Source organism: Micromys minutus, assembly GCF_963924665.1.
Source record: "Micromys minutus genome assembly, chromosome: 15".
Lineage (NCBI taxonomy): Eukaryota > Metazoa > Chordata > Mammalia > Rodentia > Muridae > Micromys > Micromys minutus.
In genome coordinates this window covers 45,492,911-45,519,365 of record NC_137984.1, presented here as the reverse complement: position 1 = coordinate 45,519,365, position 26,455 = coordinate 45,492,911, and positions in this window count along the sequence as shown.

Genomic DNA, 26,455 nt, shown 5'->3' with positions numbered 1-26,455 from the left:
CAACTGTGGGCTCAGGTGGGAGAGCACTTTTGAGTCTCTTCTGGGTGCTCCAGAGTCTGTGACTTCTAATGTTGGTCTCTATGTTGCTTCTTAATTCTGTTTCTCTCAAAATTTTTAGGTTGCATAACAGAGAAAAATAAGTGTAAATCCATTCATTATATATGCATCTGATCTGTCTAATCACTTATGTATGGAAAACCAAATATTCAGATATTATGAATTTACAATTGCAATATTATCTTGAAGCATTTTGTGTTTCACTGGGGTAATTTCATATCAATGCAAAAGAAAGAAACTGTCCAATAAACATAGTACAAAAGGAAAATTAGATGAATGAATAAAGTAAAAGGAAACATACATTTAATTTGATAAAGTAATGATATCATTAATTGTGCAGTGAAAACAAACAGAGGAGACACAAATAAAAGAGGAAGCAAAGAAGAAAAAAATAAGACAATCCTGGAGTTTTTGCACTCAAAATCAAAGACTCTAATTTCTTTAAATTTAGTATCCTCCAAATGACCATTCAGACACTTGTGTTTTCTGTGTCTTGTGTTGGTGTTGAATCTCTAATGAACTAATACATGATGTACACCAAGACTCTATTCACTTTAGTAGCTGTCTTTATTTGAATACTAGAGGACACTAACTTTGCAATCTGTTTCTATGATGTTCTAACACATTTCTCATGTACTTCATTGAATAAACTGACTCTGATTACACTTGTAACCTTCAGTCTCTCAACATTTAATTTTCTCAGTTTCTGTATTGAACTCCTACTTGCTGCCTATTATTACAAGTTACATTCAGACTTGCTGACTTGAGACCTTTTCTGTATATCAGCCAGCATGATATTAAACAGATTTATGATGAATAACCCACCCAGCCCATATAATCCAGACATACAGTGTCAACATTGGATATTATCTAATGCTCATTTATCTGTGCATGGAGTAATTATTTTATTAAAACCTATCATTGCATTTGTGGATTTTATGAGCTCTTGAATTGTTGTGACAGTTAAACGACAACTGCTTTATATTTGATCCTACATATCATTCAATACTAAACCTCACTCTCCAAACTGAGAGCTGAACAACTGGGGCTTCCGGGTTGTTCATCTTTCACCTTTCACTTTCCAGGTATTTTATCATTGCCTGAGGGAAGTTTTCCCTACTGGAATAAAGTCTACTTTTTCTGATATTTTAGCCTTCTCTCTCATTGACTCAGTCATTTCTATCCACCATTCTATATGAGTGGAAGAACATTTAAGCCACATTCTGATTCAAAAGTCATATATTTCAGTTTATCTGAAAATATATCATTTGTATAACTATATTCTTTAAGTTAGATATCTAGAGTAAATGTATAATAGTTAAATTAAAACAAATTTAAGTGTTTACCTAAGCAATATTGTAATATATATAAGCTAATAAAAATGATAATATTTAGTCAATGAAGTATGCAAATTAAGCTTACAAAATAATATAAGGCTGGGTTGCTACTGGCTAAATTACTCTAAGGAAATGTACTTCATAACTCCCTTTTCTTGATGTAAAACTAAGACTTATGGTGGAAAATGCAATGACTATTATACATATTTTTACATATATATGTATATTATATATTTATATGTATCTTTATGAAATATTATTGAAATAAATATATATTATACTATAGGATGCATACGTCTTACATTTTGTGCTCATGTATGTTAAGATACATAGATATATGTGTAGGTATGTTGATTATAAGTCCATGTCACTCTCTTCCTCAGGGGTTCGCTATATTACACTTAAGGTAGGATCACTAAACCATAGCCCACCAATAAAGTTTTCTGGCTCACCAATGCAATTAGTGTTCTCATATGTCCCCCTGAACAGTATAGAGATTTCAGGCAGACACAGCCATACTTATTTTTTTAATGTGCATGTTATGAATCTAAACTTAGATCCTCATGCCTTCACCACAAGCACCATACCCACTGAGATATCTCCTTTGATATTATAGTGTTATAGAATATAATTTTATCATAATATTATAAATATATTATGTAATATAATGGTACTATTTATATCATGCGTTTTATAATCTACAAAGGGTGTTGCTATGAGGAATAACTTCAATATTATATCTTACTTGTTACTAAATTTTTAAAGAGGAACATCTTCACATCATATTTTTCTTCCTTGGTAGCTATGGAAAAAGATATCATTAATGTAACTACATTTCATATTTTATGTCTGAAACTTTAAAAGTTATAAAAACAGCTTCTCTATGTCAATACTTGCTTATTCATCTTCCAAGTTTCTTTTTTAATGCTCTGAGTTAAGACTTTGGGACCCACCCCATATACAGCCACCAAAACCAAGCACTATTCCTGATGTCAAGAAGTGCTTATTGTCAGGAATGGGATAAGGATGCCTCCTCAGGGAATCTACCAGAGTCATACAGATACAGCTGAGCATGCTTGCAGCTAACCATTGGGCAAAACACAGGGACTCCAATGAATGTGCTAAAGAAAAGACTGAAGGAACTGAATGGGGTTGCAACCTCATGGAAAGAACAACATTTTCAACCTACCAAACTCTACACAACTTCCATGGACTAAAACACTAACAACTAAGCACACATTGAGAGACCTATGGCTCCATTTGCATATATAGTAGAAGATAGCAGTGTTTGGCATCAATGAGAGAAGAGGCAATTGGTTCAAGGAGGGCACGTTTTCCCAATGTAGGGGAATGCCAAGGCACTGAGGTGGAGAGTGTGATCAGGAGTGAGTGCACCTTTATGGAGACAAGTGGAGGTAGAGAGGATGAAAGCAGGGTGGTGCAAGGAGATAACATTTTAAATGTAAATACAAAGAGTATCTAATAAACAACAGACTCCAGTGATAGAGGAAAGTACATTGATTCTGCTGCCTAGAAAGGCATAACTCTTGCAAAGAAATGATTCATGTAATATTCATAATTATACAGAAAAATCACTCTAGTTTTACATAAATTTGTAAAAACATGCTTCAAGTGAAATTGGTATATCTTAAAAACATACACTTTCCAAAACATCTAAATATAGTATTATTAATGTGAATAATAACTCTCAGAAAACTAAACAGCAATTTTCCAAATCTCATCATAGAAGGTCTCAAAGAGAGGGACACTACATGAAATGACCAAAATGAGTCAGATGCAAATACTCACACCCAACCAATGCAACAAAGTCAGGGACCCCTGTGACTAACTTCAGGAAAGACTGTAAGAAGGGGAGAAGAAGGGCAGCCCCATAGAAAGACCTGAAGTCTCAACTACCCTACACCTCTGAGATCTCTCAGAAACTGAGCCACACACAACAGAGGACTGCCTGGTCTGGCCTTAGTGGGAAAAGTCTCACCTAACCCTGTAGACTTGAGGGCAGCCTGACAGGATGGGATGGGGTGGAGTGGGGTAAGGTGGGGAGGGGTGGGGTGAGGTGGGGTAGGAGCTCTTTTAAAGACAGGGGTGGAGGAGAAATGGGATGAGGAACTGTGGGAGGGAAGGAAATGTGGGTAATGACTAAACTGTAAAAATAAATAAATAAATAATAAACAAACAAACAAACAACAAATAAATAAATAAATACAACATTAAAAAAGAAGTTAGAATTTTTAGAAATTTGTAAAACCCACCCATTCTTTCTGAGACATGAGCGAAAGCCCACAACTACTTACTCTTTCTAATCTGTTTACTTTCTAATTTTTAAAAGACTGCACAGCTCTCCTTCTGAATAGATGGTTATCTCTGCTGAATGTTCTCTGCCACTCTATTAAGTTAAATGCCTGGCCTCTCACATTTCCCAGTCACCATCTAATTTTATTCCTATTTTCCATCCTTCTGTGGTCAAAATAGGGCATTGAAACTGTCATTCAAGGAGCAGTTCCATAACAAAATAAGACTTTATTTCTATGTTCAATCCTTTATTTTATTTATTGGAAATGGATTTTAATGGGATATATCTGGTTGATATTTTGCTTCTCCCTTCTCCTTGAAGTTACTCCCATCTCCATTCTCATCTGGAGTCACTTCCTTTCTGTCTCATTAGAAACAAACAGACATAGAAGAAAAAAATCGTAATTCAAACAAAATATAATAAAATAAATCAAAGTCAAATAAATAGAAATAGAACAAAATAACCAAACAAACAAACAAAAGAAAAGACAAAGAAAACACACTATAAACATGTAGATGCAGAACACACCATTCTGTGCAGAGGATTTCCATAAAAACCAAAACCCTAAAGTCACAATATTTCATCTTTGTTCCTTTGTTTCTTTGTTTTTCTTTCTTTCCTTTTTTCTAAGAAACTGCACTCAGTGGTTGCTTTTGTGTGTTTCTGTGTGTATACTGGCATACACTCCTGTGTCTGCATTGCTCTGGCTTCTGTATAATCTTTATCTTTTCATATTCAAAACTTCTAACCTATGCTGAAATCTTTTTCCTGTATGTTCAAAGACCAAGTTATTTCTATGTTTCTATCCAAGTGTCCACTTTTTTAAAATAAACTTCTAGTTTAATAAGCATTTTGTCTGCTATGCAAATGGTGACAGACTGGTTTAAAATTTTTCAATATGACTATAATCATAACTATTTTTTGCTTCAGTCTTTTTTTGGATCCTATTTAAAAAATACCCTTTATCAAGGTCAAGGGCACATCTCAGAGGGTTTTTTTTTTTTTTTTTTTTTTTTTCCAGTAGGAGCTTGACATGATGTGGGGGCATCAGCTGAGAAATGAAAGCCTTAAGAAAAATAAATAAACATGATTTTATACAATGGTTGCTACCATTGTTTTGTGAAAAGCCAGATAAAGGCGTTGGAGCAGTAGACTCAGGAAAGCTGAGAGCACGGTTTCTAGCACTTGAAGTTGTTCTATTTTAATAGGAGATGACCATCAAAGAATCGCACCCATGGAGTTTTTCCATCATTGAGGGAATGAAACTCTTAGAGAAGTTAGGGAGTTTAAGAGATTTCCATGCTATAGTTCTGCACATTTGCTTTAGAGGAAGGATTGGAGGAGCTGAAGGTGTTTGAAACCCCATAGGAAGAACAACAATATCAACCAACTAGACCTCTGAGACCCCATAGGGACTAAACTGCCTACCAAAGAGCACACATGGAGGAACCCATTGTTCCAGCTGCATATGTAGCAGAGGATGGCACTGTCTGGCATCAATAGGTGGTAAAGCCCTGGTCCTGTGAGGGCTCATTTCCCCAGTGCAGGGAGGTGGAAGTGGGTGAGTGGGAGGGGAAGTACCCTCATAGAAGCAGGGGTAGGAGTATGGAATAGCAGCTTTTCAGAGGGAAAACTGGGAAAGGAGATAACATTTAAAATGTAAATAAAAATATTCAATAAAAAAAGTGTGATAGTGTCTGGGACAATGACTGTAAATGTCTGAAATCATCAGAAATTGAAGAATTGTGGAAAAAGGAATCGAGGTCCTTGGAAATCCTCCATTTCTATTATTCTTTTGTTGTTATTGTTGTTTTGTTTTGTTTGTTTGTTTTATCTAGCACAGGCAGAACTGGAGCTACATGATGGGAAGGCATTGAGAGGTGCTCAACTGACTTTATATAAAAATGTAAAAAAAAAAAAAAAGTGTTGTGCTAACACTTGGGAAAGTTCAGTTTTAATATTTCCTCCTTAGCAAACCACACAAAAATATAATAATTAATGGTTTTCCAAATTTCTTCTAGTGGCCATTAGAAATAAAAGAAAATAGAGTTAAACATTTAGCTGAGCTGGAGGCTCTTTCAGTAGCACCTACTGATGCTCACACACTGCTGTGATTGCCAAACTGGGGTGTCTGAAACCATTGTCTGGCTTCCTCAAAACTGCATGCATGCAGGGCTCAAGCAGACTGGAATGGAGACACAAATATGCATGAATAAAAACAGGTGATTATTAGTGCACACAAAGTTTCAATTTAGGTGACAATATTCACATTGTTAACAAAGATAAAATATGATGAATTTGAAGTATTAAGAAAGCAATTAATGTTGGACAAAAGGATACACTTAACCAATGATTGCTTATGGAGCCATCACAGAGGTCCAGGCATGGTACTGGATTCTGTTAAGCTGAGTTGTAGGTGGTTGTGAGTGATCCATTGTAGTGCAGGGAATGGACACTGCAAGAACGTAGCACATGCTTTACACACAGATCCATGTTTTCAGACCTAATGTTTTGAAATTGTTATCACTCTTAGAAAATTCTTTTCTTTTTATAACTTCACATAAATACTACGAGAACCCTAATTCCAAAACTTTTAGCATCATGTTTCCAAGGCACAGTGGCTGACCTCTCATGTTTACAATCCACAGTAGTTTCCATACAGCAGTAAGAGGATGAGAACATTTCCTTCTCATTATTTCCATTATTGGAGTTCACAGCTTACATTAATGCTTTCTTTGAAATTTTCTCTTCCCTCATCAATAATTTATGAGAAATCACCAAAACTAAACCCCCCTGTCTGTTGTCAAACTTAGTAACTCCTATCATACCTGTCGGCACCTTATCTCCAAATAAGTTTGGAAGATCAATATGAATGTCATATTTCTGCTACATATTTTTACTGCTTTTTATTGTTCAAGAAAAGTTTATTTGTATATTATAACATCAAAATCTTTTTATGTACTCACATAAAATAACATTTTAACTTTATTTTTATCTTCTCCACTTCCCTCAGCTGAAACAGCAGATCAAACACATGTTTTATAACCTGTTGCAGTATTACTGAGAGATATTCAACTGACAACTGTTTGAACTCTACTACTTTATCACAGGGGGATAAAGACTCTTATTTCATTAGATAGATGCTAAAAGCTAATAGTTCTAAAAAACTTCTAAAGTATTTTTCTCTTTTATTTGTAAGCTTTTAATGAGATTTATTACTGTTTTATTATTGTTATTTTATTTCTTTTATTTTTGTGTTTATAATTTCATAATTTTCCATTTAATTTACTTACTCCAAAACTCCTATGTTTGCCTCCTTTTACTAATAAATTTCTGGCCTGTGATTGCTTTCATTGTTGCTATGAGCATACGCATATATGTAATATGATGTATATGTATATAATATAAAATGTATATGCATATGTACCTACACGTTCCAAACATGTTCTGCTCAGTCTGACCTGTACCACTCCTATACATATCCTTATTTCTAAGTATTTGTTGTATGACAGCCAATTGGGTGTTCTTTCTTGAAGAACACTACTCTCCCACACTCAGGCTGACTTAGTTGCCTGAAATTCTTTCTGTATGGCTGAAGCCTTGTGGGCATTTCATTCACTTTGGCATGTCTATTGTTGTTGGCTTTGTTGAATTCACATTTAGTCACTCAAGTTGGTGAGACTTATGAATGTAGCTTCTAATATCTTTTAGCAGATCATACATACAAAAATGAGGACAATTAAAATTTTGTTTAAATCCACGAAGCTTCCAGTTTAGATTCCCTTTCCTGGTAATATCTGGCTTGCAATAGTGAACATAGTGCTGAAGGGCTGTCCGAGCCTTTAGAATGAATGCCATGAGGTGGGACAGCATCAGAGGAAGATCAAAAACTGATCTATCTGCCTGCCTCCGTACAAATACCATAGAGTTTTTATCAATATTACTCTGTAATACAACTTGACGTTAAAGATAGTGATTCCCCCAGAAGTTCTTTTATTGCTGAGGATATTTTCACTACCCAGGTTTTTTTCTTGTTCAAATCACTTTACAAATTGTCCTTTCTAACTCTGGGAAGAATTGAGTTGTAATTTTGAAGGGGACTGCATTGAATCTGTAGATTACTTTCAGAAACATGGCCATTTTTACTATATTAATCCTGTCCGTCCATGAGCATGGGAGATCTTTCCATCTTCTAAGATCTTCCATTTCCTTCTTCAGAGATTTGAAGTTCTTGTCATACACATCTTTCACTTTCTTAGTTAGGGTCGCATCAAGGCATTTTATATTATTTCTGACTATTGTGAAGTGTGTCTTTTCTATAATTTCTTTTTCATCATGTTTATCCTTTGAGTAGAGGAACAGTACTGATTTGTTTGAGTTAATTTTATGTCCAGCCACTTTGTTGAAATTGTTTATCAGCTATAAAAATTCTCTGGTGGATTTTTTAGGGACACTTAAGTATACTATCATATCATCTGTAAATGGTTATATTTTGACTTCTTTCTTTTCAATTTGTATCCCTTTGACTTCCTCTGGTTGTCTAACTGCTCTGGCTAGGACTTTGACTACTATATTGAATAGGTAGGGGAGAGTAATAAGAATTGTCTAGTCTCTGGTTTTAGTGGGATTGCTTCAATTTCTCACCATTTAGTTTGATGTTGGCTACTAGTTTACTGTATATGGCTTTTACAATGTTTACATATAAACCTTGAACTCCTGATTTTTCTACGACTTTTATCATGAAAGAGTGTTGCATTTTGTTAAATGTTTTCTCAGCATCTAATAAAATGATCATGTGGGTCTTCTTTTTTTTTTTTAGTTTGTTTATATAGTGGAATATGTTGATGGGTTTCTGTATATTGAACCATTCCTAATTCCTGGGATGAAGCCTTCTTGATCATGATGGATGATCATTTTGCTGTGTATCTGGATTCTATTTGCAAGAAATTTTTGAGTATTTTTGTGTTGACGTTTATGAGAGAAATTGGTCTGAAGTTCTCTTTCTTTGTATGGTTTAGGTATAAGCATAATTGTGACTTCATATAACAAATAGAATAATGTTCCATCTGTTTAAATTTTGTGAAATATTTTGAAGTGTGTTGGTATCAGATCTTCTTTGGAACTCTGATAACTTTCTGCATTAAATTAATCTGGTCTTGATCTTTGTTGTTGTTTTATTTTGTTTTCTTGTTTGAGGGACATTTAATGAGTGATTTGATTTCTTTAGGGGTCATGGGGTTATTTAAATGGTTTATTTGATACTTATTTAACTTTGGTACCTCATATCTGTCCAGAAAATTGTCATTTTATCCAAATTTTCAAGTTCTGTTGAGGATGGGCTTTTATAGTAGGATCTAATGAGGTTTTCTTTCTTTCTTTCTTTTTTTTTTTTTTTAATCCTCAGCTTCTGTTGTTATGTCTACCTTTTCATTTCAGAGGGTTAATTTGGATACTGTGTCTATGCCCTCTGGCTTAGGGTTTATCTATCTTGTTGATTTTCTCAAAGAACCTGCTCTTGGGTTTGTTGAGTCATTGTATAAGATTGAAGGATCTGAGGGGGTTTGGTTTGTAACCCTATAGGAATAACAACAATATCAATCAACCAGACCCAAGATCTCCCAGGGACTAAACTACCAACCAAAGAGTACACATGGACTGACCTGTGACTGTTGGTGTAAATGTAGGAGAGGATGTCATTGGAGGGTATCAAAACTCAGAAAAGTACTTGGTCCTGTGAAGTCTAGATGGCCCAGTATTGGAAAATGCCGGAGAAGGGAGGCAGGAGGGAATGGGTGGGTGGATGGGTGGAGGAGAGCTCTCCTAGAAACAGAGGAAGAGGGAAAAGATAGGAGGTTTCTGAAGGAAAAACTGAGAAATTTATATAATGGACCTAAACTGGAATGAATGTTTTTCTTTGATCACAAATATTTCCCAAGCCTAATTCTCTTCTTGGTGGGATACTAATATGTGTAAATATTGAGAAAGTCCATGCTTCATAACCAGTATGTCCTAAAATAGGTTTATTATTAAGGACATGTTTGGGCTACTCATAGTATGGACAACAAAAGTCATCTGTAATCAAGGAAATTGATTGTTTCAAATCTGTGCCCAGTTATACTATGGTTAACATGAAATTGTAACTTTTCAATAATGAAAACAAAGACCCAGCATTTCTGACAGTGAGTATTCTGTGAACAAGTGAAGTATTCTGTGCAAGGGAATGACAAAGCATAAACACTAGAGTGGCAGAAAGGAAAAGAAAGGAAGAAGGGACAGTGGGGTGACAGGGAGTCAGGAAGAGCCATTTCCAACAGAGAGTTACATGAAGATCATCTCTTCTTCATCAGAAAGACTCTGAGTTCACTGTGGAAAACGATGAATAATTGTACCAGAGAAAACATCAGTAGCCCAGTAAGTAGGTCCTTGCAATAGACCAGGAAATCAACAGTAATTATAAAATAGTTCACTGGCAGTAAATATTGAAAGAAAGAAACAAAGATAGTTAAGAAGCAAAATTTGGTCCACTGAGCTGGCTTAGTGGGTACAAGCACTTGCCACCAAGCCTAACAATCTGTGTCATTGTGTAGAATGCACACAGCAAAACTGCCCATATTGTCTCTTATTTATCACAACCTATCTTTGAATATATGAACTATCTCTCTAGCCCATATTTAGAGATATGCTGATTGGGTTTTTAAGAACTTTGATATATTAGGCTCATATATATTTAAATATAAATAATAAATAAAAATAGAATATATTTATTTATTTTAGTAAAAAGCAGTTTAGAGGTGTGATAGAGAAGGAACTGAATTGGTGGAACATCCTCTTCTTGCAAGAGACCCCTTTTAATCTCCCATCACTGACATCAGGTGACTTAAAATCAACTAGAATTCCAGCAAAACAACAACTGTTGGCCTAAGCAGACATTTGCACTTTTGTGTGCATACACATGCATGTGCACACACATGCACAATACATGTAATTTAAAATTTAAAAATTATATAAAATATGTTTATTTTTCTCATGAAACTGAAGTGGCTAGAGAATATCAAATTCTGGAGTGACCTTCTTTTAATATCAAAACAAACAAAAGAACTAAGAATACTGCACTAGGCTCATAATAAATGAAATTCAAATGTTAATGAAATGATATAAATGTGAATATCTGATTTCCTCATTTAGTCTGTACTATGCCCATCTCATTCTAATTCTGGTTCAAAGTAATGGCTTCCTTTTTCTCTTCACTTTCATGCATATTCATTTCCATTAGAAATCTGTAATAGATTTGGAAAGTAGCAATTTTGCACTTGATCTTAGCCCAAAGGCAGAGTGCAATGGAAAGAAGTAATTTTTAAAGAGTTAATATAAAAAGATTTTGTAGACATCTCCAAATACTTTGAATTTTCAAATTGTAAAATAAGTTACTTTGAATGTGTATCTAATACAGAATCTGTTTTTTTTTTCTGATGATAAAAGACATAGTAAGATAATGACTGCATAATATTAGGGTGAAAATGTAATGAGAATCTTGTCATATGAATTTGATGTGTTGATAATAGGAGTATAAATGAGTATTTTAATATAATTTTAGAAATAAAGAAAAATAACCTTTCAAAAATTATAAAGCTAGTAAAATTATCTGGTCTAAGCATGCTTATCTTGATATTATTCCAATAGTGCTATTATGAACTCAACTGAAAAAAGAAAGAGATGAAAAGAAAAAAGAGACTCAGCTTCTATCTCTCCTTTGTCTCTATCTACCTCTCATATATGTACACACACACACACACACACACACACACACACACAATGGAGATTATTAGTGATAAGGCACATATAGTTATATGTTTTCATAAAAGTATATGTATAATGAAATTATGATGTTAAATAAGCAAGATTCAGAAACATATTTTCTATAATATTTAATGTAGATTTGTTCTAAATCTACAAATTCTGTCAAAAGAGGACTATTGTGGAAGATTGTCCTGTGCTTGAGAGTCAGGGATAGAATAAGATAGGAAAACAAAGAACATATATGTTGTTACATATTACAAGTTAAGACCAACTAACATGTGGGCCTCAGGAAGTGAATCTTTGGGTTTCCTAAGTAATACCTCTCCTTCTGCTGTACGATGTCAAGCCTGGAGTAGTAATAGAAAAGACATGAAGCTGCACTTCTTAGTTTATTATTGGAAAGCCACATTCTAGCTAAGCTCTTGGTCACTGCTCTCCACTATATGCAGACGACGGGAGAACTGCAAAGAAGTTATGACCTTACAGTATTCATCAGTACAGTGACCTTGTCAAAGCATCACTGAATCTGAGTGGACGCAAGGATGGCTTTGACCTTCAGCTAAAGAGTTTAGAATGTACAAAAAAATGTATAAAACTCAAAATTTTTTAACAGGCCCCTCAAAGTTTATTAAAAGTAGTTAATCTAAAGTACGAACAATCTCATAATAATGTAAATAAAACCCAAGGTATCTCAAGTACTAAAATCTCATAAAGATCAAAGATACCATTCATAGAGACACCTAAATTAACAAAGGTCTGTCTGCCTCTACAAATGAACTCACATTTTAATAGTAACAGAATCACTTGTGGTCAAAAATCATAATTCTCTACTAGGACTTGTGAATTGTCCATATAACATAGGATTTGGCATATAACATAGTTATTATCATGAAATATAAACTTGAGGTTAAATGATTCATATTCAAACATAAGTATAAAATATGCTACTCTCCAATAAACATAAAGAAAATCTATATTGTTTGTTACAGAATTTAAGATTTTCCTTGTTTCCATTTTATGTCAAGTAATGATTCTTTATTAATTTCACATCAGTTTTCAACATTGAACTTCCATATCTACCTATCTATCTGTTTTTCTGTCTGTCTATGTATTTGGTCTACTGTTTACTAGTAACAAGTTACTTTTAGAACTCGTGAAGTGTTGTAAAATTCAATATACATACTGAATATCTTAAACATATAATATGAATTTATTAAATTTAAAAATAAATCTAAGTTTAGTATTTTTATTTATGATTTAATGTACCAAAATATATTTTGCCTGTTTTCATTATAAAAAAGAATAATATATGACAACATTTGAATTATCTTTTTTAAATATATGCTTTTTACCTTTCCAATACACTCTAACTTAGTACTCTGAACCTAACCTTGCCTGGTTTCATCTTCCTTCCCTAATGATTGCAAAGGATGGGAGACTTTGAAAATGGCCACACTGCATTTTCTTTTCCTCTATTTAAAGCTGTCTTCTACACAGTTTTTGTTATTATGATTATTAGTGTGATTTTTCAGTGTAGCAAAGAAAACTGCTGGTTACAAACGCACACTCATAATGAGCGGTGCTCTTCCACTCAGAGCAATTGAGCTGATATTGTGTAATCAAAATAACACTGCTGACAATGTTCCTATGGTTTTCACATGAGTACAATTAGGGGTAAAAGTAGTTATATATAATCTCTAGTTCTTTCCTAAGTACACTGTGCTTCAACACCAAGAAACATATAATGATGATGATAATAATAATAAAAAATGACCACTAAGATGAAAAATAGATATAAGCAAGTAGAATTTCGAGTGGTCAGAATTGAACAACAAAATGTTCCTACTTCAGGCAGTGACTTTTCTGTGCTTAGAGTTTGGTGATGAGGTGGGAAGAACAAAGGAGGATTTTCTTAACAGGGCAGTACCAGAACAAGAAACAGAACTCTGCAAACTCTAGGTAGATGTTCTTGTGGGCACAGTAGAAAATACGAAGAAAAGGATGAAGATGAAATGCTTTCTATAATATCTACCTAAAGAGCTACATATCTGCAAAGAACTGAAGATTGGCTTAAGCAGAGAAGTCTAAAATTCTGATAGCCAAAGACATTTAAAAAGCTTACTTTTTGAAGAGAAATTAATAACAGATTGTATCACATTTAATTCAAAAATAGATATTTAAATAACTTGCTATGCTGGATCTTTTACCAAATTAAATTAGTGTTAAAGTGTAGATAATATATGCAACATTGTGGAGGTACATACCTGTGACTCTGCCACTTGTGAAATGGTATCAAGAGAAATGGGCATTCAAAGTTCCTTTCCAGCTATACTGTGGGTTGGAGTTCAGTCTTGAACACCTGAGCCTGTATGTTGGCCAATTAAACAAAAGCAACCCAACCAAACATTCAAATAAAAATACAGCCAATCAAAAGTCTATTAATAACTTGTCCACATTAATCTTTTAATCAAAGTTCTGGTCATATCTAATCTGGACTCCTTACCTCACAATCTGCACCATTCTTTCATGCAGGAAACATTGATTTTATTCTACTTTGATGAAATTTGATGCTGGTTGTTGAATATTGTATTACAGCTGCTGTTGCCGTTACCAAGTCAAGCCACCTGAAACTAAAGTCAAATTTTGAACATTTTGAGTATGTACATTACTTTCATGTTTGGTGATGCTTGTTTGAAAGTATGAGTTGCTGAAAAATCATAATTAATGACATTTTGTTAGCAAGTCCAGTATAGTTGCAAATCATTACAAATCATTGACTCTGTTTTCTTATACAATCTGCTTTAATAGCCTCATTATTAGGAACAACAATTTAATGATTACACCATTCTCCAACCGTCTCTGCCTTTAACCTCATTTAAAAAAATTTTTTACTTTTGAATGTATACAAAACTTACACCCTAAATATTTCTTTATATTCAATGATGCATTTTAGTACATTTTTTATTTTCATACCATTGAATTTAAATGCACAAATTGAGTCTCATTCATTAATAGTAGGTGATTTTGCTATCAACTTTTCCCAAAACTAAGGTAATCTGGAAAAAAATACAGAAAAACTTCAAAACTTAATGATAGCAAATATCAGATGGTATAATGAATGTCTTAAAATATTCCATCCAAATATAAAGGGTACTTTTTGTACCTAAGAAACCATGCAACAGTCTCTAAAGAACACCATGTCCTTAAGCACAAAGCAATCAAAACAAATTCAAGAAATTAAAATAATTCCATGTATCTTGACTGAAGACAAGCAATACAACTTAAAATTAGCATCAATCACACATATAGTAAAATCACTTTTTTTTTAGGACTTGAAACTAATTTTTATTTTTTTTGAACAACTTTATTTAAAAAAAGATAAATGTGCAAATTTTAAGCATTTTTGCATGAAAATATACGAATACATTTTTGTCATTGCTTGGCATTTTTTTTCCAAAGGTTTGATAGTGTGCATTAAGGTCTTACTAGTCACAATGAGCATAAAGTACATGTAAAAGAGGATGTAACCCGTAATTAGTCAAAGGTTTATTGGTGTGTAAGAATTCAGCATTATGGATTTTTCTTATTCTTATTTTTTATTTTCGTGAACTTCACACAGTCTGTGAGTAATATTTCTGGGGAGTTCAGAGCTTTCTGGGGTTAGTATCTTATTATCAGTGACTGCATATTATGTCTGTTCTTTTGTGACTGGGTTATCTCACTCAGGATGATATCCTACAGATGCATCCATTTTCTTAAGAATTTCGTTAAGTCATCGTTTCTGATAGCTAAGAAGTACTCCATTGTGTAAATGTACCAAAAATTTGTATTCATTCATCAACTGCAGGACATCTGGGTTCTTTCAAGTTTCTGGCTATTATAAATAGAGCAGCTATGAACATTGTGGTGCATGTGTCTTTGTTATATATTGGTATGTCTCTGGGGTATAAGCCCAGAAGTGGAATAACTGGATCTTCAGGTAGTACTATTTCAAATTTTTTGAGGAATCGCCAGATTGGTTTCCAGGATGGTTGTACCAGTTTACAACCCCATCAACAGTGGAGAAGTGTTCTTCTTTCTCCACATCCTCACCAGCATGTGTTGTCATCTGAGTTTGGATCTTAGCCAATCTGATTGCTGTGAGGTGGAATCTCAGGGTTGTTTTGATTTGCATTTCCCTGATGGCTAAGGATGTTGGGCACTTCCTTAGATGCTTCTCAGCCATTCGATATTCTTCATTTGAGAATGTTTTGTTTAGATCTGTACCCCATTGTTAGTAGGTTTGTTTGATTCTCTGGTGTCCGTTTTTTGAGTTCTTTGTATACCTTGGATATTAGATCTCACTCTGATGTGGAGTTGGAAAGATTTTTTTCCCAAACTTTTGGCTGCCATATTGTTTCCTGACAGTGTCCTTAGCCTTAAGAAACTTTGGAATCTTGTTAAGTCCCATTTGTCAATATTTGACTTTAGAGCAAGAGCCATTGGTGTTCTGTTTAGGAAATTTTCTCCTGTGCCCATGTGTTCTAAGGTTTTCCCTAATTTCTCTTCTCATACTTTCAGTATACCTGGTTTAATGTGGAGATCTTTGACCCACTTGCACTTCAGCATTGTACAAGGAGATAAGAAAGGGTCTATTTTCATTCTTTTGCATGCTGAGTGCCAGTTGGACTAACACCATTTGTTGAATAGGCTGTCCTACTTCCACTGAATTTTTAAGGCTCCCTTGTCAAAAATCAGGTGACCATATATTTAAGGGCTCATTTCTGGATCTTCTATTTTATTCCATTGATTCACATGCAAATTTCTGTATAAGTACCATGCAGTTTTTAGCACAATTGCCTTGTAATATAGCTTGAGTTCAGAGATAGTGATTCCCACAGATGTTTTCTGGTTGTTAAGGATAGATTTCGCTATTTTAGGTCTTTTGCTATTTCAAATGAAATTGCATATTGCTCTTTACAACTCTATGAATAATTGTGTTGGTATTTTGATGGGGATTGCATTGAATCTGTAGATTGCTTTTGGGAAGGTGGCCATTTTTAAAATGTTGATCCTTCTAATCTATGAGCATGGGAGATTTTTCCATTTTCTGAGATCTTACTCGATTTGCTTCTTTGGAGGTTTGAAGTTATTGTCAAACAAGTACCTCACTTGCTTAGTTAGAGTCACACCAAGGTAGTTGATAATTTTGGTGACTATTGTAAAAGTTATATTTTCCCTAATTTCTTTCTCTACATGTTTGGCCCTTGAGTATAGGAAGGCTACTGATTTGTTTGAGTTAAGTTTATAACCAGCCACATTGCTGAACTTGTTTATCAGTTGTAGGAGCTCTTTGGCTGAGTTGTGGGGGTCACTTAAGTACACAATCAAGTGATCTGCAAATAGTGATGTTTTTACTTCTTCCTTTCCAATATGTATACCTTTGATTTCATTTTTCTGTCTAATTGCTCCAGCCAGGATCCAGTACTATGTTGAATAGGTAGGGGGAAAGTGGGCAGCCTTGTTGAGTCCCTGAATTTAGTGGGATTGTTTCTAGTTCCCACCATCAAGTTTGATGTTGCCTGTTGGTTTGCTGTATAGTGCTTTTATTATGTTTAGAAATGGGCCTTGAATTCCTGTTCTTTGCAAGAATTTTAACAAGAAGGAGTTTTGAATTTTGTCAAATGCTTTCTCAGCATCTACAGAGATAACCATGTGGTTTTTTTCTTTGAGTTTCTTTACATTGATGGATTTCCATATATTCAACTATCCCTGCATCCCAGGAATGAAACCTACTTGATCATGGTGAATGATCGTTTTGATGTGTTCTTTGTTTCTGTTTGCAAGGAATTGTTGAGTATTTTTGCATCAATGTTCAGAAGTGAGATAGGTCTGAAGTTCTCTTTCCTTGTAGGGTCTTTGAGTGCTTTCGAAATGAGAGTTATTGTAGCCTCAACAAAAGAGTTAGGCAGAGTTCCATCTGATCTGAAAAAATGCATGGGAGTATTTCAATCTTCTTATATCTATTGAGGCTAGTTTTGTGACCAATTATGTCGTCAGTTTTTGAGAAGGTGTTGTGAGGTGCTGAGAAGAAGGTGTATTATTTTGTTTTAGGATGATATGTTCTGTAGATATCTATTAATTCCAGTTGGTTCATAACCTCTGCTAGTTTTCCTGTGTTCTTGTTCATTTTCTGTTTCCATGATCTGTCCATTGGTGAGAGTTAATTATTAAGATCTCCCACTATTATTGTGTTGGATGAAATGTATTTTTTGAGCTTTAGTGGGGTTTCTTTGATGAATATGGGTGCTTTTGTATTCGGAGCATATATGTTAAGGATTGAGAGTTCCTCCTGACAGATTTCACCTGTAATGAGTAAAAATTGTCCTTCCTTATATTTTTTGATAACTTTTGGTTGAAAATTTACTTTATTCGATGTTAGAATGGCCACTCCAGCCTGCATCTTGGGGCCACTTGCTTGGAAGTTTTTTTCCCAATATTTTACTCTGAGATAGTGTCTGTCTTTGTCTCTGAAATGAGTTTCGTGTATGTAGCAAAATGCTGTGTTTTGTTTATGTATCTAGTCAGATAGCCTATATCATTTTATTAGGAAGTTGAGTCCATCTATTTTAACAGATATTAAGAAATAGTGGTTGCTGTTTCCTGTTATCATTGCTTTTGTAGGTTGAATTGTGCCTGTGTGTCTTTCTTCTTTTGGTTTTCTTACTTGGGAATTTTCGTTTTTACTAGGATGTAATTCCCCTTATTGTTTTGGGTTTCCACCTATAATTCGTTGTAGTGCTGGGTTTTGGATCAGATATTGTGTAAATTTAGTTTTGTCTTGTAATATCTTAGTCTCTCCATCTATGATGATTGATAGTTTTGCTGGGTATAGCAGCTTGGGCTGACACTTGTGCTCTCTTAGGGTCTGCATGATGTCTGTCCAGGCTCTTCTAGCTTTCATAGTCTCTTTTGAGAAATCGGGTATGATTCTGATTGGTCTGACATTTTTTGCTTTTGATTTTAGTATTCTTTCTTTGTTTTGGGCACTTGATGTTTTGACTATTATGTGTCGGGAGGAATTTCTTTTCTGGTCCAACCTATTTGGAGTTCTGTAGGCTTCTTTTTTTGCTAGTGGTCATCTCATTCTTTAGGGTAGGTTCGTTTTCTTCTACGATTTTGATGAAGATATTTACTGTGCCTCTTAGTAGATATTCTTTGCCTTCTTATATTCCTATTATCCTTATGTTTGGTCTTCTCATTGTGTTCTGGATCTCCTGCACATTTGAGGTTAGGAGATTTTTGGCTTTTTGCATTTTCTCTGACTGTTTTGTCTATGTTTTCAACGTTGTCTTCAGACTCGAGATTCTCTCTTCCATCTCTTGTAGTCTGTTGGAAATGCTTGCATCTGTGACTCCTGATTTCATTTTTAGGATTTCTATCTCTATGGTTGTCTCTTTTAGTGTTTTCTTTATTGTGTCCATTTCCTTTGTAAATTCCTTCTTCTGGTCCTTCATCTCTTTGTTTCTGTTTTCCTCTAGTTCTTTGAATTCTTTGAGTGTTTTTCTTGTTTCTTCTTTAAAAGCTTCTAATTCTTTATGCCTCTCCTCCTGTTCTTGTTTAAGGATCTCTATCATCATCTTGAGGTAGGATTTTGGTCTGAGTCTTCTTTTTCTGGAGTGTTTGGCATTCTGCTATTTGCTGTGATGGGAGAGCTGGGTTCTAGTGCTGCTAGGTTGTCCTGGTTTCCCTGGGGTAGTTTTTTTCACTTTCCTCTTGCCATCTAGTTGTCAGTGATTGGTTCTCGCCTTTCTCTTGTTCCTGGCTTGTGTCCTTGGATCTTTTCTGTTACTGGTGGCAGTTGGTCTTAGTGCCTGTTCTGTACCCAAAAGCCGTAGGCTGGTAACAGAGAGCCCAATGCTGGGTTCCTGGTTCCCTGGATCAAGCCGGACAGGGGCACACTTTCTATGCTCTCTGCAGAGATCTCTCTGCCGCCTGGCTACTCAGAATGCCTTCTCACAAATAAAGTTTAAAAAAGGAAAGAAAGAAAGAAAGAAAGCTGAGAAAGCCAGAGAAAACAAGCCAGTAAGTAACAACTTTCCGTGGCCTCTACATCAGCTCCTGCTTCCTGACCCACTTGAGTCCCAGTCCTGAAGCTGAATAAACTCTTTCTTCTCTAAAAAAAAAAAAAAAAAAAAAAAAAGGACCTGTTCACCAAGCCAGTGTCCCTGGGTCCTCCTCTGTTCCTGGTTGTGGATGGTCCGATCGCCGGTTCTGCGCAACATCACTTTTATGGAGATTAAATAACACATTACAAATAAACAAATGAGTCCCTAGAAAGCAGTCAAAAATAAAGCAAAGTATTCCTAAGACTGAATGAAAATGTAAATACAACACAATAAGACCTCTTGTAGATAGTCAGCAAACATAACTAAATATTGTATAGTGCTAAGTGCCTACATTACAAAACCAGAAACAGCACAAATTGATTTAATAATCTAGCTCATGTATTTGAAAAAACAAGAAAAAATCCAAGCCAAATAGACTACAATGTATAATAAAAGTCAAAGTAGATAATAATAAAAGAGAACTAAAAAATACAAAGAATCACCTAATAAGTTTTTCTTGAAGAAGACAAGTTTACCAGACTCTTGACCCAGATAATCAAAAGAAGAAAATAGCTGACCCAAATTAATAGATTCAGAGTTGAACAGGGAAGCAGTACAGCAAACACGTTAGATATATAGTCCTGTCAGTTATAAAATCTTAAAGAAATTTCTAGGTTCACCCACAATGTCAGTGATACAGAAAGGGTAATATTAGCACACAGTTTCTTTAAAAGAGAATGGGAAATTGGGTGAAAGAGACTTACCAACAGAACATAGAGTTGATCAACACAAGGAAAGAGGGAAGGAGGAGGGAAGAATAACACTAAAGATATATAAAAGGCATAAAATATTTTATTATAGAGAATTATATATTATATTACTATTAAATTATATAAATTGTGTATTATATAAACTATATACTTATATAAGTATATATAATATAGTTATAATTTAGTTATATAATTGAAGTTAAGAAATTGTGATGATAATACTTTTCCCTCAAACCCATAGACAGACAAAATCTCAGTGGCAGGAATGGAAGATATTTTTTTGAATTGCTGGTCAGTGGAATGTAACAGACCCCAGAAAACAGTATAGGTTAATCCCCTTGCTTACAATCTATTCCTGAGGACACTACTTAGTAATGACATAGGATTTGGTGCAACTGTGTTGTGATCCACTTAAAGCCTGTACTCTGATATTTGAAGGAGCTCTGAAAGCTGCCAATGGAGAAGAGCAATGTATTGTTCCAGGCTGCAGTAAAGCATGCAGACAGCAACAATGACCAGCAGGTAAAACATTTTAAAAAGTACAGTCACTGTTTTTACTATTCTACCTTATTGGATATGATGGCCTGATCATTAGGAAGGATTTGAGATTGGTGTAGTAACTTTAGCTAATTATCTATACCTTGTGTGGCCATTGAACCTAAAAAAAAAATGCTGCCAATTTCTTTCACCTGTAAAATCTAGAACTGCCTCCTAACTATCCACAGATAGTTTATCTCTAAGCCCTTATCCAAGACCATTTTTATTGGGGTAGATAGAAATCAACATAAAAAGTCACAAATGGTCAAAATGTAGACATATGACCATGGGCTATTCAGTTCAAATTAATATACTACAATGTAATCCCTACTTATGAGCCTCAGAGAACAGAAAGAACATTGGTGGTAATATTTTAAGAGCCAGAATGCTAAGACATCTGCTTCCTGACAGCTGACAGTCTCTTTCAAAAACATTATAAAGAAAAGTGAAAAGAAAGAAAAGGTCATGAAGTTAGAAGTTAAGACTAGTGTGCAGAACAAGGTAGGACTGGTAGGAGGAGCTGGAGGAAGATATGGGTTCTGCATATTATCAGACTACATTATATGAATGTCTCAAAGCGTTAATAAAACTGTGACTTAAAAACATGGTTTTGTAAATTTCCTAAAGTTCTTCTTTAAAATTTAAGGAAACTTAAATCCAAGGCTTTATTAAATTTACACTAATTAAAATCCGTATAGCTGACCTCATTTCTAATTGAAATATCGAGTTATTATCCCAGTGAAATATAAACGTAAGTGGTATATTATTTTCTGTAGCTTGCATATTTGGTCTTATATTATATTTTATATCAGATAACAGGCATTTAATTGTTCATTTAACTGTTCCTTTCATTTTGAATGTGTTTCTTGTTTTCATCCTGAACCTTAGGCTAAACCCACATTCAGAAAAATGAAACTCACTCTAAAGTTTTGATTATTTTTTAGATGTCTATATGAAAACTAAATCAATAAAGAAAAAGAAAAAAAAGAGTATGTACCAGCAGTCATAGCATTTTACCACCAGATCAGCTGCACACTGTATGAGAGAGCTTGCTCTCAATATGTGAAAATGCCACATTAGATGTAATCTTTGCTCTGCTGACTGGGATAAAAGGGAAATGCTTTTTTGTATGATTTTACAGCTTGGCTATAATTATGCACATATAGATGTCAGACAGAACAACCCTTGTAGGTAACAATAAATGTCTGTGAATCATTTTATTAACCTTTTTTATTTGCCATTTATTGGAAAAGTGACCTTTGAAAGGTGGTTAATTCATTTAAGTTATTAAAACTTTGAACAATACTCAGGAAATAGAATAATTTTATTACGATGAGATGCTCCTGGTAAAAATGCACAGAGTTCTCAGGAGAAGCCGTGAAGCAAATGGAGAAGCAGTAACTGCAACTCTTCCCACTAAACTCTGTAAAGCTACAGTGATTTCCAGAGGTGATCAGGGATATTCAAGCTATAGTCTCATTAAATAATAAAAATCATAAATGATATTAAAATAATTCAAGAAGCATGCTTTAGTTTCCAGTTCTCTAAAATGATCTCAAAGTAACACAAGTTAGTGGTTTGATGCCAGAAAACTGAGGAACTCTTTCCTAATGTATTGGAACCAATTTGTCAATTTTGTCTTCATCATGTACTTCCCCATTGTAAAACTGAATGCCGGAAAATGTTTGCAGATTTTAAAAATTGCAATAGGGAATCAAAACATGTTTCTGGAAGTTGCATCTGTGAAATATCTGGAAACTTATATTTAATATCTCACAATTCAATTAATTTATTAGAAAAGAAGACATTCCTCAAATGTATTGTACTTTCACATTTTTTTTTTTTTGTGATACAGCCTTAAAAGCTGAAATTTTAGCATTAATTTTTTTTCTCGAGGCTTTCCTTTGCTACATTTCTATGTCATATGTGAAATTTTGCCTGGATGTATATGTGTGCACCATGTTTGAACGTGGTGTCTTCAAATGTCAGCGTGGAGGTTTGAATCTCTTAGAGCTGGAGTTATAGAAAACTGAGATGACCTGCCGGTGCTGGAGAATGAACTCATGTTCTCAAATAACAGCTGAAATGGCTCTTCAGCTCTGGTTTTAATCTTTAAACCTAACACTAAGTCAGAATAGCCAATATTCTCAAGTACAGCAAATGAGCCACAAATTACCCATTGTTTTACAGATAATTCATTCTTAATATTTATGTCTATTTTGATGTAGTCTATTCATGCTACATCTGATAAAGTTTTACTTTATTTAGAGTCTTTCTGCTTCAGCTGTCTTTGTGCCTTGTTTAAGTTACTGTACATCTGGTGCATACATTTTTAGTGTCTCATGCTTGTATGTCATGTCTTTTTAATCTTATATTTGTAACTATTTCTTTTTAGCTGGTAAGCAAAATTGAAGTCCACACTCTCGATTTTACCGGCTATAACACTGTTTGTGTCATTGGTATTGCGAATCATTTCTCTTTATACTGTTTCCATGATAATATTGCATATACTTTTGTTCATTTGTATTTTGAGTTCTATATGATAGGTGATTTTCACACTACTCTGACGATATTATAACACTTATTTCACTGTATAATTACCACTAGAAGAACTATTTTTTTACCCTTTCTGCTGCTTTTTAGAACCTTGCAATTTCAACTTGAAGGGTCTCTTTGGTCATCTTCTCAGTGTGACTTAAGGACTGAAGAGCACCCTTAACATTGGGCTTTTTGGGATGTGTCAGTCGATCTATGTTTTGTAGAGGTTTCCACAATAATAATGCTCAGGCCTTGCAGAGTTTCTTGTTACTTTGCTTTCTTAATTGTCTGTCCATATTATTCACTACCTTTTTACCTTTTCTGAAAAAATCAATTGATATATCCTAATAGATATTCTTATGTAAATTTATATAACCTAAAAATTGCCTTTCTCTTTCTGCTTCAATGATCTGACTTTAACATTTGCCTCATTGTCCATATTATCTATCTGACTGTCTGTCTCTGTCTCTTGATGAATTTATTAAAATTATTCTATTTTGAGTTATTTAATCAGCATCAAAACTGTTTCTCATATAACTGTCAATGTTATAGTCATAGATCCTTTAAAAAATTGGTGTTTTCTCCCTCAAACATTTTTATTGAATATTCTCTGCCTTTACATTTCAGTTGTTATTCCTTTCCCACAATCTCATTCACCTCCCCCTCCATTGCCTCCCTATGAAGGTGCTCCCTCTCCCAACCACTCTCTCCAACCTAGCACGTTGGTGTTCCCCTACAATGGGAAAATGAGCCTTCACTGGACCAAAGGCCTCACCTCCAGTTGATGTCAGAAAATACTGTCCTCTGCTGTATATGCACCTGTGGCCATGGGTTTTTCCATATAAAATTTCTATTGGTGATTTAGTCCCTGGGAGCTGTATTGGATTTGATTAGTTAATAATTTTGTTATTCCCATAGGGTTACAGATCCTTGCAGCTCCTTCAGTCCTTTCTCTAGCTCCTTCATTACATCTTTCTCTGGTTCCTGGCCTTCCTTGAAGTGAGCAATTGATTCTGTCATCTGCCACATGCTGCCCTCTGCCTTGTCTAGTACTTTTACAAATGACTCAAACTATAGGTTTCTCTCTGTCTCTGTCTCTCTGATATAGCTCACAGATAGGAGTTAAGTAATAATTAACTAAGTTAAGAACCCAGATATTACATTAAAATGATGAAACTCTAGCTAACCTTTGGCAAAATGAAGGAGTAATCAAAGTGGTTACATAGAACTGTTTCTTCCAAAATGCTGTAAACTTCTATTTCCACAAATTGATTCTTCAGTGTTTTAAGGCATGCTAACAGAACATAAGGTATAATGCATTCTATCTACTTCTGTATAACATTGTCACATGACCACACTTCTACCTATATTGTCCCCATCTCCTATCCATACATCTGTCTACTATCTATAAATATGTCTATCATTTTACATAACTTGATATATATTGAACTTATATATATATATATATATATATATATATATATATATATATATATATATATATATATATATAACTTAATATCTATTGAAAGGTCTATATGTATATACATATAAATATATAAAACTTGTATTATATAGTATTTGACATGTAAAAAAGATTGAAGATAGTGGAGAACTAGGTCTTAAGTTGATATAAATAAAGACCATTAGTTTTCAGTTTTGTGTATATAAAATATGTACTCCAGAATCCCTGCAAGAAAATTGAGAGTCCATATGAAAACCTTTCCTAGATCTTAGTTTTACTGCATACTTTTATCAACTAAACTTTGATTCTCTTCTCTACTACTAATACTCTTTCCTTAATAATAAATTTGTTTCTTTTACTGCTTTTATTTAAGGCTTGTGACATTTCAGCTATCAGTCAGTTAGCAACAGAATCCCTAGAAACCACATCTTTTGTGTAAATAAAACCTCCTAACATCTAATCACACAGTGCGTGCAACTGAAACCATCTAAGATTTATAAATTAGTTCAATACAATAGTGAGTCATCGGTATACATTGCTTTATGTATTTGTGTTTAGATTATTGAATGAATGCATGTGCATTCATAAAGCAGTTGCTCCCATATTTTCAGAAAGTATGTCACTATGGAATCAAATATTTAAAATGTTTAAAATATTTCTATCTGTGATAGTGTTCAGACTGAATCTGTGAGTAAACACCATGTTCTTGAAAAATCCATGGAGGTCAGAAGAGAGCAGCAGATCCCCTGGAACTAGAATGCATAGAGTTGTGAGATGCTATATGTGTTCTAGACAATGATGAGAATCCTGGATCCTCTGGAAGATCAAAGAAAGCTCTTAACCCCTGTGCCATCTCTCAGTTCCCTAAAATTAACACTTTAATGCTTTATTGTTAAATACCCTCTTCTTTAACTATTAATTAATAACAAGATCCACTAACAATGATAAAACACAAAAGAACATTCATAAACCTTATTAGAGACAAATATAAAAAAATTAAATTAGAGAAAATATACTGGAGGCTTACATATATAGACTTGAAAATGAAAATATAAATACAATACAAAGCATTTTCGATATACAAATAAAACTTTTGAGTATAAACTTAGTATAATAAAATATACATGTCCTAATAAAAATAGCTTCATATACTAAATGCATTAGTCTCAAGATTGTGGAGAAAATTAGTGAGTTATTCTTTAAATTATTAGAAACACTTGATTTACTTTCTTCCTCTTTGAACAATAATCAAGAAAAACATATCCTATACCGTAATGCTCAGACCATCAGCAGAGACCACATTAAGTCATTAGATACACAGATTCAATTACATTTTATGAGAATCATGATCATCTTGATAGTGATGTTTTAGTTTTACAAAATCCATACCTGAAACTTTGACTAATTTTAAAAAAATTAAAAAATATGACAGCTTGTAAATATTCATCCTCTCAAGTAAGACAATGAGTAGTTCCTAAATATTTGTATATTTCTTCTTGTCTAGAAAACTCATGCTTTTTATTAAAAATGTATTTAACATGTGTACTCTAGAA